This window comes from Choristoneura fumiferana, chromosome 25 (assembly GCF_025370935.1).
Source record: "Choristoneura fumiferana chromosome 25, NRCan_CFum_1, whole genome shotgun sequence".
NCBI lineage: Eukaryota > Metazoa > Arthropoda > Insecta > Lepidoptera > Tortricidae > Choristoneura > Choristoneura fumiferana.
This window is the reverse complement of record NC_133496.1, coordinates 10,965,605-10,979,034: the sequence shown is the minus strand read 5'-3', so window position 1 is coordinate 10,979,034 and position 13,430 is coordinate 10,965,605. Positions and strand designations below refer to the sequence as shown.

The 13,430-nt window shown below is 36.0% G+C and overlaps 1 protein-coding gene across 1 annotated transcript in view; it reads right to left on the bottom strand.

Moving 5' to 3' along the window:
• The window catches only part of LOC141442441 (uncharacterized), a 36,370-nt gene extending 24,961 nt beyond the window's left edge, over nucleotides 1-11,409 (bottom strand). Inside the window, 1 exon segment of the mRNA XM_074107429.1 lies at nucleotides 11,012-11,409. The gene's annotated coding sequence lies outside the window, so the exon portion shown is untranslated.
• Between the last annotated feature and the right edge of the window lie 2,021 nt (nucleotides 11,410-13,430).

The following is a 13,430-nucleotide window of genomic DNA, read 5'->3' as shown; positions in this document are numbered from 1 at the left end:
GTAAAAAACCTCACACGCACGATTATCTATTCGCAAAAATATTTTCAATTCCTTTGTTAGTTTCTTCAGAAAAGTTGGCGTTTACATGAATAAAAGATGGCTATGGTCCATCAAACTGAATACATTTTGATATGGAATCGAGAGTCGTTTTGCAAGGCGCATTTACACTTGCGTGCTCGCATTGACATTTGCATCGACGAAAATATTTGGATGTTTTGTTGATATTTATTTAGCTCAAGAAATTTATTTATTGAGCAAAACTCTATGTCTGTTGTGCGTAGCCATGACTTTTCTGACGAAGTTCATAATAGGGAATCATCTATTTCTGACAGACCAGACGAATGGCGAGGGCGAAGCAACTGAAGCATAAGTATTCTTTCGATAGTGGCATGAAAATTGTACAATAGCACAATTCGCACGAATGTGTAAATGTGAACTCCGAATTGATCATTTCATTTGTGAAGGGAACAAACTACGTTTTCATGGCTGTTTTCAATTTGCTTGGATCGAATGGCTCGCCTAGGTGTATTATGCCTGTCGTTATCTTTACTACTTTGGTTGTAGGTTTGTGTATAGAATTTTACGCCAGTTTCGTAATAAAAGAATAATTTAAAATTTAAAAGAGGTTATGCATATTCTCATTTTATTTATGAAAACTGTATATTCTTTCTCTTATGTCCACTTGCAGGCTTTTTAATCTGGATTTAAGTGGTCTTAAGTCCTGTCAGATCCAAACAAGAACTGTCAGTTTAAGCCTTAAATCGAGATTTAAAAAAGCCTACAAGACGTCCATGAACTCGTTAATCAGTTCAACAGATTCATCAAGTACCTTTGTACCTTGATGTAATTTTTCTCATATTTTTTTTAAATTAATGTGTGTGTTTTGGTTTTGTATTGTAAGCTTGCATGTGTTTTATTCAAGAAATAAATAAATAAAGGCTTATTATCATTTTATAATCATCATCATTATCATGCAGATCAGTCGTAGGTAGGGTTGCCAACATTTCTTCGGCGAAATATAGTATTTTTCAAATAAGCTAAAAGAAATACAGTATTTGATGGAAAAATTAAAAAATAGACAAAGATGTATTTGTTACTTACTTATTTATTTTGATTTATCAATTCAATTTGACATTTTCAAGTTCGCAACCAAAGACAAAGGATTAGGTATAGACTCAATTATAGATGTTCCGGAAGTTCGGAATTCGGAAAGGCGCGTTCATTAATTTTTAAAATAAGGATATGTTTGTGGATTTTGTTGTTGAAAATATAGTATTTTTGCGTACTATATATTTCTTCAACAGTATATAGTACGCAGACCCGACATATAGCACAATACTATATATTATAGTACGGTTGGCAACCCTAGTCGTAGGCCGCCCACTGTTCGACAACGTGCTATAATGGCCTGCCCATTGCCACTTCAACCAGCTAACTAATTCGCATGGCTATGTCACTGCATTTTATCATACAACTAGCTTTTGCCCGCGGCTTCGCCCGCGTGGAATACGGTTATCGCGCGCTGTTCCCTCGGGAACTGTGCATTTTTCCGGGATGAAAAGTCATATGTCACTCTCTGGCCCATAAAATATCTCTATGCCAAAAATCAAGTTGATCCGTCGCTCCGTTTCCACGTGAAAGACGGTCAAATATACAAACACACCACTTTTCGCATTATAATATTAAGTATGGATGAAGAAAATAAACATATTAAAGAGTGACGTAGATTTACGACTACATCACATTAATATGGTAATTGTGAGTGATGTTGATAGGTTAAAATTATCATTAAAAATCTCAGTTACGTTATGCGCAATCAATTTCAATGCGTGATAAATCCTTAATGTTCACCGTGATTTTATTTTCAAATTAATGCAACTTGATACAAGATAAGATTAATTAGATAATAATTCGTCGGTTTCACTTACGAGTATTTCTACTAATATGTAGATAAGATTGTTTCAATTGGGGTAAAAATGCTTTCTTACGTTCGGTTATGTTCTTGCATTTCTCAACTGATTCTCGTCAATTTTGAACATGAAACTACAGTAAGACTCACTCATAATCTTAAATGATATTGTACCGGATAACTCTCGTCTTAAACGTTACTTTTGCGAGCGGTGGCGCGCAGTGCGCTTGTTGCAGCAGCTGCCGAGTCGGGGGGAGGCCCGTTTACCTTTATTTGCCCGAATTTCACTTGCCATACCAACGTTTGCCATAAAATATATTATTATAGAACCGTGCTATTTTCAGGATTTTTTTAAATGTCATCTGATAGAATGCAGTAGGTAGGATAGGTTAGTCTAATATCAACTCTGAAGAAACTACTATTTCAGAAATAAATTACTTCATGGCAAATGAAGATTCTAGAGAACGATACATTCGGGCATATGAAATTCGGGCAAACGATAGAGAACCCTGAGAGTAGGCCTATGCCTTGCAGTGGGACGTATAGGGCGAGATGGTGGATGGAATCTGACTGGCGGTTTTTTTTTATTCATCAAACTATTAAATTGTTCTTCGGACAACCCCAGCTGTAACTAGGGTTGCCATATGAAAAAATGAAAAGTCCTAACAAAAATCCTGACATCATCCTAAAAGTCTTGACATTTCTTGTAACAGAGATTTGACGTATGTTGAAGGACGTGTCCATTGTGACATATGATTAATTTTCGTGTCACAATGGAAAAAAATATAGTAATTCTAACTACTTTCGTTAAGGTGTGCAACTTTTTTAGGCTTCACCCTTTGATTAAAAATTGAAACCAAATAACAAAATTAGATTGTAACTAGTTTTAAGCAAACAATTAAGCAAAAAATGGTATAAATAATGTATTATAAAACTCTTTTTTTTTAAATTAGGTAATTTATAAAATAGCGTGGCCCTAGTGGTTTGACCTATCGCCTCTCAAGCAGAGGGTCCTGGGTTCGAACCCCGGCTCGCACCTCTGAGAGTTTTTTCGAAATTCATGTGCGGAATTACATTTGAAATTCACCACGAGCTTTGCGGTGAAGGAATCGTGAGGAAACCTGCACAAACCTGCGAAGCGATTCAATGGTGCGTGCGAAGTTCCCAATCCGCACTGGTGCCCGCGTGGGAACTATGGCCCAAGCCCTCTTGATCTGAGAGGAGGCCTGTGCCCAGCAGTGGACGTATATAGGCTGGGATGATGAATTTATAATAATCCGGACACTTGGTAAGTCCGGCCGCAATCCTGACTAAAGGGTCAAAAATCCAGCCGTAACTAATTAGCATTACTTTCGAACCTCATTTTTGCACGATACCACGAGTCACATGACTAATGTCATTTCTTTGTCATTCCTATACCTACTTTCATGGACTGTGTCTCCGTCATGCTACCTGGTCAAGTCGACTGCTTTCACTGACCTTTATTGTCAAGGCATAAGGGTGACAATCGAACGACCTAGTTTCTTTTAATGGGACATTTTATCTGTGTTAGATTAAAATATTTCTTTATCTTTTCTATTGTTATGTTTGTCTACTTTAACAACGATAGGAACGTAGTTTTTGTAGCAAGAAAGAATTGAGATAGACGTAGTTAACTTAAACTTTAAAGAAATACTTCCGAAACAAGTTTAACTCTATCTACACTCAACTTTCAATTGTGAATTGAGATAATTTTTTGTTGCTCAAATTATAATTTATTACTTATTAGCTGATGTCAGTGGCTTCGTTTACTTATTAGTTTTCGCAGAGGGATTTTAAAGTTCCAGAAATCCATTTATTTGACATCCTTTTTGTATTTTTTTTTGAACTATAATTACTTATACCCTTTTTAGGGAAGGATATTGCTGTTGAATATTACCTAAGCATGTAACATACATAACGCAATCACTTGACAGTGACAAATGTCAGTTTTCCTGTATATCCGTTTCCTGTTCTTGTTGTTCTCTCTCTGATTTTTGCGAGATAAAAGATATCTATTTAATTAATCTGGGCTTGAAATATGTCAATGAAAAATTTCAGGACAATTGATTCAGTAGTTATTTAAGACGTAAAAGCGGATCAAACAAATTTACTTTCGCATTATAACATTAAAGTAAAAACCGGCCAAGAGCGTGTCGGACACGCCCAAAATAAGGTTCCATAGCCATTACGAAAAAAACATTTTTCTAAGGATTTTGTATTTTATACGGAATCTTCCAAGTTTAGGTACATTTTATACCTTAGGCTGCTATTTACTCTTAAACTACTAATAATTCTCAAACAAACTTACCCGTTATAGTTTTCCTTGAAAGTTTGATAAACTTACTACCAGCCTTTCAAATTTTTCCACCCACCGGTTTAGATTTTAGAGGGGGGGGACGCTCGATTTTCATGAAAATTTGCACTTTAAAGTTGAATATTCCGCAAACATATTACTGAATCGAAAAATCGTCTTAGCAAACCCCTAATAGTTTCAAAAGACCTATCCAACGATACCCCACACTATAGGGTTGGATGAGAAAAAAAAAATCACCCCCACTTTACGTCTATGGGAGGTACTCTAAAAAAATTTTTTAAAACTTTTTTATTGTACCATTTTGTCGGCATAGTTTACATATATATCTGTGCAAAATTACAGCTTTTTAGCATTGATAGTCCCTGAGCAAAGCCGCGGACGGACGGAGATCCGGAGAAGGGTTCCGTTTTTGCCATTTTGGCTCCGGAACCCTAAAAACTGCCCTTAGTAAAATATATCTTCGAACACCATATTAATAAACGTCTCTGATGGGGAGTCTTTTATGTCCAATGTGGCATCATGTATATACTCCATTCCCCGTTATACCGTTACCTACATTAAATTTGTTACAGAATATTAACATAAAAAAATTATATACACACAACATTACCTAACTCAAAAAACTTAACGCACAATAAATCCACAAAAACTAATACAAAATTCCGCCACTCATCCAATTACGACACGTAACTTAATATAAACCTTATTACGACAGTGTTAAGGTTCGTAAAAGTGTGTCACAGGTAGCCTTTCGCGTAGCGGTTCTAGTGTGTGACGTCACTACACTAGGTCGATGACCTTGCACTTGATCTTGGGCATAATAGTTATATTATAACAGTAGATCAAGATTTAAAGGACTTGGGTATTTTGCTAGTTTCTTTCATTGGTTCTTGGCCACGTTACCCGCAAACTAAAATGGGGCGGGTGATTCAGGGCAGAGTTGAAGGTACGAGACCACGTGTCGTGGTCGATCACCAACCCCATGGGGAACACTATCAAATCTGTCACCAAGATCCCTATTGTAGAATGCGCTCGCCAAGCGGCCAATAGAGACCGATGGAGAAGAATCGCGAAGGCAGCGGCGACCCCAATAAAATGGACGGTTCCTCATGACCACGATCACTGTCTGAGAGAGACAGTGTCCGATTTAGAAAAGAGTTCATCAGTTAAGTTATCAGATAATGTTGGACATATATTTTTCTGTCGTCAATCAAACAAAAAAAGACAATGATGAAAAGTGTGACGTCTGTCGACGAAACATAGATGTCGCTAGTGCTGCTGCTTAAGTAGCATAGTACAAATAAGCAACCTGAGATATGTATGCATAGGAAAATTCGTGTCTAGATTCCTGTCCAGCAGTGGTGTAGGGGTTATAGCACGCAGCACGGATTGCTGAGGACCTGGGTTCTCTTTTTCTGGTTTTTCTGTGCATCCATGTCTCAGTTTGTATTTATGATGTGGTTTCACGGGATACCCGTAAAAGTAACAAATTTGGAGTTGAAATAAGAAATACAAAAATACTCCAAAAAACCAACCATAATCCCACTAGACTTGTTTTCTTCCTTTTAGTATTTTTTAAGGCAGTCGGGTTTTGATTTTTTAAATTTATTGTTTTATTATCATATTTTGAGCAACATTTGATAGACTATCGTAAGGTTGCGTCGGAGGTGGGCAAAGTAATTATTTATAGTGATACTAGCTTTTGCCCGCGGCTCCGCCCGCGTGGTATTCGGTTATCGCGCGCTGTTCCCTCGGGAACTGTGCATTTTCCGTGATAAAAAGTAGCCTATGTCACTCTAGGGCCCATAAACAATCTCTATGTCATAAATCACGTCGATCCGTCGCTCCGTTACGGCTTGAAAGACGGACAAACACACTTTCGCATTTATAATATTAGTAAGTATAGTATGGAGTATGGATGGATGAACCTCCGGAAAGTAACGTTTGATTCAATAAATTATGGAAAACTATTGATGGTCGATTTACGTAACACACGGGAATCGGCAGTCGAAACGCAGAGCCCCACTCAAATAAGTCATGTAGGCATTTGATTGATACTGTTTCATATCTGTGTAATGTGACTGTGAACTTCCGCGAGGTATGTAGATATCTCATTTAGTTTGCAAACGAAGTTATTATAATGAAAGCCTATAACTATGAACTATAATCATGAAGTGAAAAAGTTGTTCCTGTAGTACAGAAGCGGGATTACTGCGGGGTAATGACACAGTATGGACAGTTTTAGGGTTCCGTACCCAAAGGATGAAAATCCTGGTTAAAGTTAAGCTGGCTGGTTAAGGTTAGACGGCCGGATGGCCAAGTGGTTAGAGAACCTGACTGCGAAGCTTGAGGTAATACATACGTAAATACATATTAAACATCCAACAAACATTCGAATTATTCATACAAATATCTGCCCCGACACGGGAATCGAACCCGGGACCTCAAGCTTCTTAGTCAGGTTCTCTAACCACTAGGCCATCTGGTCGTCAGAATGATGATGAGTGTATCTTTTCTTCTCCTTCTATAAGTTCCCATATTACTGAATGATTGATGATGAATGATGATGTTTAGTTAAACTACGATTTTCCTGAAAAGTCGATGGTTTTAATATTGGGGAGCATGGCATTGTCCCAGTCAAGGCGAATCACAAGCATTACAGCCGGCAACTGTACCATTAAATTGAATTGCAGCATTGTTTTTTTTTCTCTTTGATTTATGTTTTTAATCTTTTTCTCCTTTCCTTTATTAGGGTTGTGTTAAATACCAATTATTATTGTGATAACGTAAACTAAGTTACTATTTGTAATTTCGTTAGCTTGCATTGTTATTGTGCCCAAATTAATAAAAAAAATATACATTTTCTCCATTTTTTTTTCATTATGAGTGAAAACCACGACAGTTTAAAAAGTTACATATTTTCTCGTTCTGGATAATTGGGTAAATTTCTAGGTAAAACAAGTTCTGTTAGATTATCAGAAAATATCGATCAAACAAAAAAAGACAAAGACGAAGTGCGTCAAAGTTCGGGAGTGAGGACCTGTCCCGTGGCTTCAATGCTTAGTAAAAAGTGTAAGTACTAAGGAGTAACGTCACGCGGAACAACTGGCTGTACAGTCACCAGCATTAATATCTGCCACAGCGGAGCGTGCAAAAATATCTGACACGTCCTTCCAGCCCTAGCAATAGAGTCGTATCAGATATTTATGCACGCTTGTTGCGTCAGATCACCAATATCTGCATCAACAAGCGTGCATAAATATCTGATACGACGGGGTAGCCCTGTTCAAAGTATTAAGCTTACCTCAAATTTGACAACTGACAGCTGTCAGTCCGACTTCTTTTTTGAAATCAAACAACCAAGGCACAAAACCTATTAATCCCACGAAACGTATGGTTTGCCAAAATAAAGTTTCAATTTATTTTTACAAAAAAACTGAAAGTGAAAAAATATCTATCTATAAAAAATAGACATCCTAGAAAACTAAAAAAAGAGTATAAACAAACAAAAAAAAAAAACAAAACTTAAGGTACTACTACTTACCCAATTGACAAAAGAAAAAATAAGAGTCCGATATTTTTTGAAAATGTAACTGGAGGTTTTTTTTTTAGGAATCAAGCCTAAGTACTTGAATAACTTCAACATATCGCTCACTGAATGCAAAAGGGCCACAAACGAGAAACAGCATTTTTTACAGGAAAGCCAAAACAAAATTTAAAACCTGTTTTTTTTATTATTTAAAGTTTTTTTGCTTATTATTATTATGTTAATATATCATTGTGTTCGTTATTTTTTACTCTATCTTATAAAAAAAACCCAGTTGTAATAGCTGTCACCCACGCAGAGCAAACAACATAAACGTCCCTTTTGCATTCAAAAATTTTAAAAATGTGGTAAAAATTATGTCAAAAATAAAACTCATTTTAATAGAAAACACGCTTTATTTATTGTTTTATTTATTTAAAGTAATCAAAAAGTGTAGGCTAAACTTAGAGGAACTGTGATCATACATGCAAATAGCAAATAACAAATTAAAAAAATAACAAAAATAAATCAAAACTTCACATTCTTATAAACTACTAGCTGTTGCCCGCGGCTTCGCCCCCGTTGTATTTTTTCTGTATTTTCTTCCATAAAAACCTTCTCCTGGCAGTAACGAACACAACAATAAAAGAATTAGCGAAATCGGACCAGTCGTTATCGAGTTTTGCGCTTAGCAACACATTTTACGATTCATTTTTTATTTATTCGGGTGAAACATGACATCAATATTCAGTCCCATCGAATACTACATGGGTATTATTTTGCCATACATTAATCACATTTAAATAGTATTAAAAATCACTTAACACAAAACAAAAAACTCAAAAAGTATTCAGAAACTTTAAAATTAATGATTTTTTTCTAAATAGGATAATATGAAATTCTTATGGCGAAGTAGGTACTACATAAAAACAGTTTACTTATTCTATTTAAAAAAAGTAACAGCCAGACATCCAAAAATTGGCATGCGTAAACTCATGAACTGCAACGAACTGCTTCGACGATGCAGTGTTAGCTTTTCTTTTCGGGAAGCTGCTGAGGTTCCACTCTAGGTGTTGACTGTCAATGCTAGGCTGAGTCTCAATGCTGTGTAGCTGAGTCTCAATGCTCGGTGGCTGAGTCTCAATGCCCGGTGGCTGAGTCTCTATGATCAATGGCTGAAAGTCAATGTCGGCTGGTTGAATATCAGGATTGAACAAAAGCGTATTACGTTGCGTACCCAAATCGATTGATTCTGCCCAAGATGGTCCAGGTTCAGGTGAAACACAAAGTTGGTCGGTAATACGTTTTGACTGTACGTATCTGGCTGATAATTTGGATCCTGGACACTATCGTCAAAAAAAAATCGGATGAGCTACTTGATCATTGGGCAGAGTCGGTATCACAGTACTCAGCTGATGAGTCGCTGGGTACAACTATTTTGACTGGCTTTTTTTGAAGTCCTGTGTCGGTTTGTATGAATATAGTTTGTAAGTAGACTCACGGACCATTATGACCCGTACACAAGCACACACACGCAAGCAGAAATACACATCGCATACACCCAAGTGATTTAATGTGGTTGGTGGTGAACCCATCGCCTCTAGGTGCCTCATCTTTTAATATTAGGGTTTCCTCTGTATATTTTCCTTCACCGTAAAAGCGTGATAAGCCAAACACGGCAATTTTTTAAAATATTGAACATTCGTGACAATAATTTTCCTACAAAACGCACGCAATACTAAAACTGCGTTTCAGATTGAAATAATTTTTGGATAACATAGTATATAGTTCTTTACAAAACGGACACATTTCTAAATATGGCACTGGTTTATGTAATATTTCAATGCAACATGGACGTCTTTTTTAAAAATGGCTCTGTTGTATTAAAAATTATAACTATACTCACTTGATTTTGGAATGCAAAATGGACGCATTCCGAAATATGGCACTTTTACACAGAACAGTGAACTCGTTATGCGGCATTTTTTTGGAATGTGGCCGTTTTAAACGAAACTCACGTGCGTTCGCTCCGAGATCTGGGTCGCAACTGACAAAATGGCGGCTTTGCACTGACGTTACCTTGCAAACCGCCAAATGCAAAAAAGGCGGTTGAACGATTCGACAATAAATGACGCAAAAATTATGGGTGTCTTCGATTTAGTATAAAGTTATGGTCAATTAGACCACGATTTTGCAATAAAACAATTTTCTATTTTTTTTGATTTGTGGCCCTGTTGCATTCAATGAGCGATATGTGTCAAAAAAACTTTGATTTACAAGGCAGATCAGTAGCAACCAAGTAGCAAGTAGGTTTACTGACTACTACCTAGCACACTACACTAATGAATAAAATGAAGTTATTTACGTCAAGTAGTTACCTATATGCATGTACGTAACTATCTACCTACCTATTGAATACTAAATAGGTCTTATTATACGATAAAAACCCAATTTTGCGCCAGCTGAGTCAACAGAACCTTTGCTAATAAATTTAAGCAAATACGCTCGACGGTCAAAGAATATCTACATTTTAAAACTTAAAAATCGAATGTTTTATTTAAATTTGTTTTTTTAGTCTTCCGGCCTCAATGAGTGGCAAGGGGTCGGGGCCCATAATGCCTGGATATTTATAGCTACTTATAAAAAAGGCTGTTTATAAAATTAAATAAATGTAAGCTTCTATGTTGTGGGTCACGTATTTTATAAGAATCTCATTCGTTCGCTTTGGGTAAACACCTAAACATCAAAAATAAATACCTATTATCAATGACATACTTATTACGTTTATCGATTTTGTAGATTGAATTCATTGTTTTATTATGTCAGCGTTAAAACAATCAGAAAGTGTCTCAGAAAAAAACTATTGTGATGTCGAAACAATATTTAGGTATGATCAATCGATTGTCAGCAAAAAATATGACGTCTGATATATAAACCGTTAGTTCTACTATACCCACTACCGTATGAAGCTTATTGATGATGATGACTAACATCCTTTTATTTATGACTACAGGACACACAGGTAGTCTAACTATTTAATTCCTGACCCAACGTGGAACTTTCGCACAGTAAGTGCCATAGCAATTTTGGTCAGGTAAATTACCTGACCATCGCATTAAATGCGATTTTACTAAACTAAGTATAATGTTTTCTGAGAAAAGGTTCCATAGTGGGTCAAGATTCAGTTGTTTGATACTACTTACTATGATAGGGGTGCAGAAAAACCAAAATCACAACTTACCGCCAATACTGCTCGAACTAGGTAAATTAAAAAGTCAAACTAAAATCACTTTTGATCCACTCCGGTCACCACGACAAGGATAGTAAAACTAAATAAAAAAAACTTTATCGTTTATAATTATTATCACTGTCAATGATAAAAATGTCAGAAGGAATGTTCATGACTCAATTGGAAGCCGGCAAAAACGAATGTAACACGTATTCGCTTACTCGGTAAAATAAAGGTATGGTGTTGCTCGCAAATAAAAATAAAACAATAACGTTTGTCACTGGCCGGTAGTAAAATAAAAAAAAAGTCTAGTTTAAAACGGAACGTTTCGAACTCAAATTATTATTTTTCGAATGCGTACAAGCAACGTCGGCACGATCCGATCTTCCTTTTTCGTCTAAACAGCGGCCTTAGAGCTGTCCCTGTCTTTCTTATGACGCTTTCTTTTTCTAGCAAGTGGAAAATGTTCTTCAAGAAAATATAAAGTACCGTTGGATGCCCCGTCTCTGTCTTTCGTTACGGTGCATCGTAGAGTACTGTTATGCGAGAGTGAATAAGACTTATCATTATCACTTGGGTGTAAATTCTGACAGTCAATGACCGAAGGCTTCGAAGGATCGAAATAAGTTTTTTTTAACTGTTATGATTTACTAAGTCCTTTGACCTTATGTTTACAAGTGAAGATGGAATTCAGATCATAATGACTTTATAGGCTCGTTTTTAGTGAACTATACTTAATGTTTTAACGTTTTTTTTACTGTGGAAAAATGTAAGTTAGTGTCCTGCTATTTTAAGAAATTTTCTTAGCAACAATTGTTTATTTATTTCACAGGTTTCGTGTAAGTAGGTATTAATATAATGGACGAAGTAAATAATATACTTATTCCATACCGACACTTAGGTACAACCAAGGTACAACCTAATTAAACCCAGATCCATAGCCGAGTTTAGACTTGCAAGAAAAATCGTGCAAGTGGCATTACATTGCGGCGCTCGATTGAGCACTACAAACTCGTTGGCTTTACAAATTAATTTGCAACTTTAATGCAACTTGCACGATTTTTCTTGCAAGTTTAAATTCGGCTTAAAGCCGAGTTGCGAAAGTAACTGTCATTCATTATGTCGTTACGTTTAAAAGGCTGAACTGATTCAGATGAAATTCAGTATGCAAAAAAAAGTCAAAGTCAAAGTCAAAATATCTTTATTCAATTTATGCTATAACAAGCACTTATGAATGTCAAAAAAAAAACTACCACCGGTTCGGGAAAAACCTCTGCTGAGAAGAATCCGGCAAGAAACTCAACGAGGTAATATTTTAAGACCCTGGGATGGAATGGACATAGGATAGTTTTTGTCCGGGAAAATTGCATAGTTCCTGGGAAAATTGCAAAGCGATAACTGAATTCTTTGCAGACGATCGCTAAACTGCTAGTATTAAATATTTCTGCCCACTATTCTTTTTAAACTTTAACGGGATTTAATATGATGTAGGTACTTACCTTCATACTATCATATTTTAGATAGAATAATAGTTATTTATGATACAAGTGCGGAAAGTAGGCAATTCCCAACGAGTGGCGGAGAACTTGAAACACGAGCGAAGCGAGTGTTTTGAGCCGGCACGAGTTGGGAATTTCCTACTTTCGACACGTATATCATACAACGTTTTACAATGCATTAAGCGAGGAAAAAATCGAGGCAGTGACTACATCATTTATTTGCCATACTCGTTTTACTACAGTAGCAGGCAGTTATACATACCGACATGCACGCCAAACCAAATTCGTTAACGTATACACTTTATTAAACCAACTTTCATAACAATCATTAACTCAGAAGATTAGAACAGCTACAGCTAGCTACTAATGATAGGTAAAGGAGACTTTGTTAGTATCGTGATTTTTTATGATTATTATTTTCCCTTGTTGCTTGACATTTTTCCACACTTATATTGGCTAGTCCTTATCTCCTGCACGCTCCTATAACGCTAAATATCAGTGCAACCCGTGAATAAATCGAGTAATAGTTAACTATCATCAAGTATATTTTTTATATTATGTATCTAATCTACCTTAACAAAAAGTTACCGTAAATCTGAGATTGTTTAGCTTTGGAACTGTAAATAACTCAAATTGGTTCACTAATTCTAATAGATAAAAGCAAATAAATAAGAATAAGACGTACGGTAGATGTTATAATATCCATGTGTGTAGAAGTAAATTATTCTATCAATTTACGATCTTTATTAACTTAGGTATGTATATTATAGTTCACGTATTTCAGCATTGAGTTTGTCACTGGCAATATGTGCTCGTGGAGGGACGTAAGGCGGTGTAAAGTCAGATATAAATTCATCATTTGAACTTTTCATTTTAATTTACTTATCAATTATCAAAAATTAATTCACCGGACTGAACTCATGAACATTACT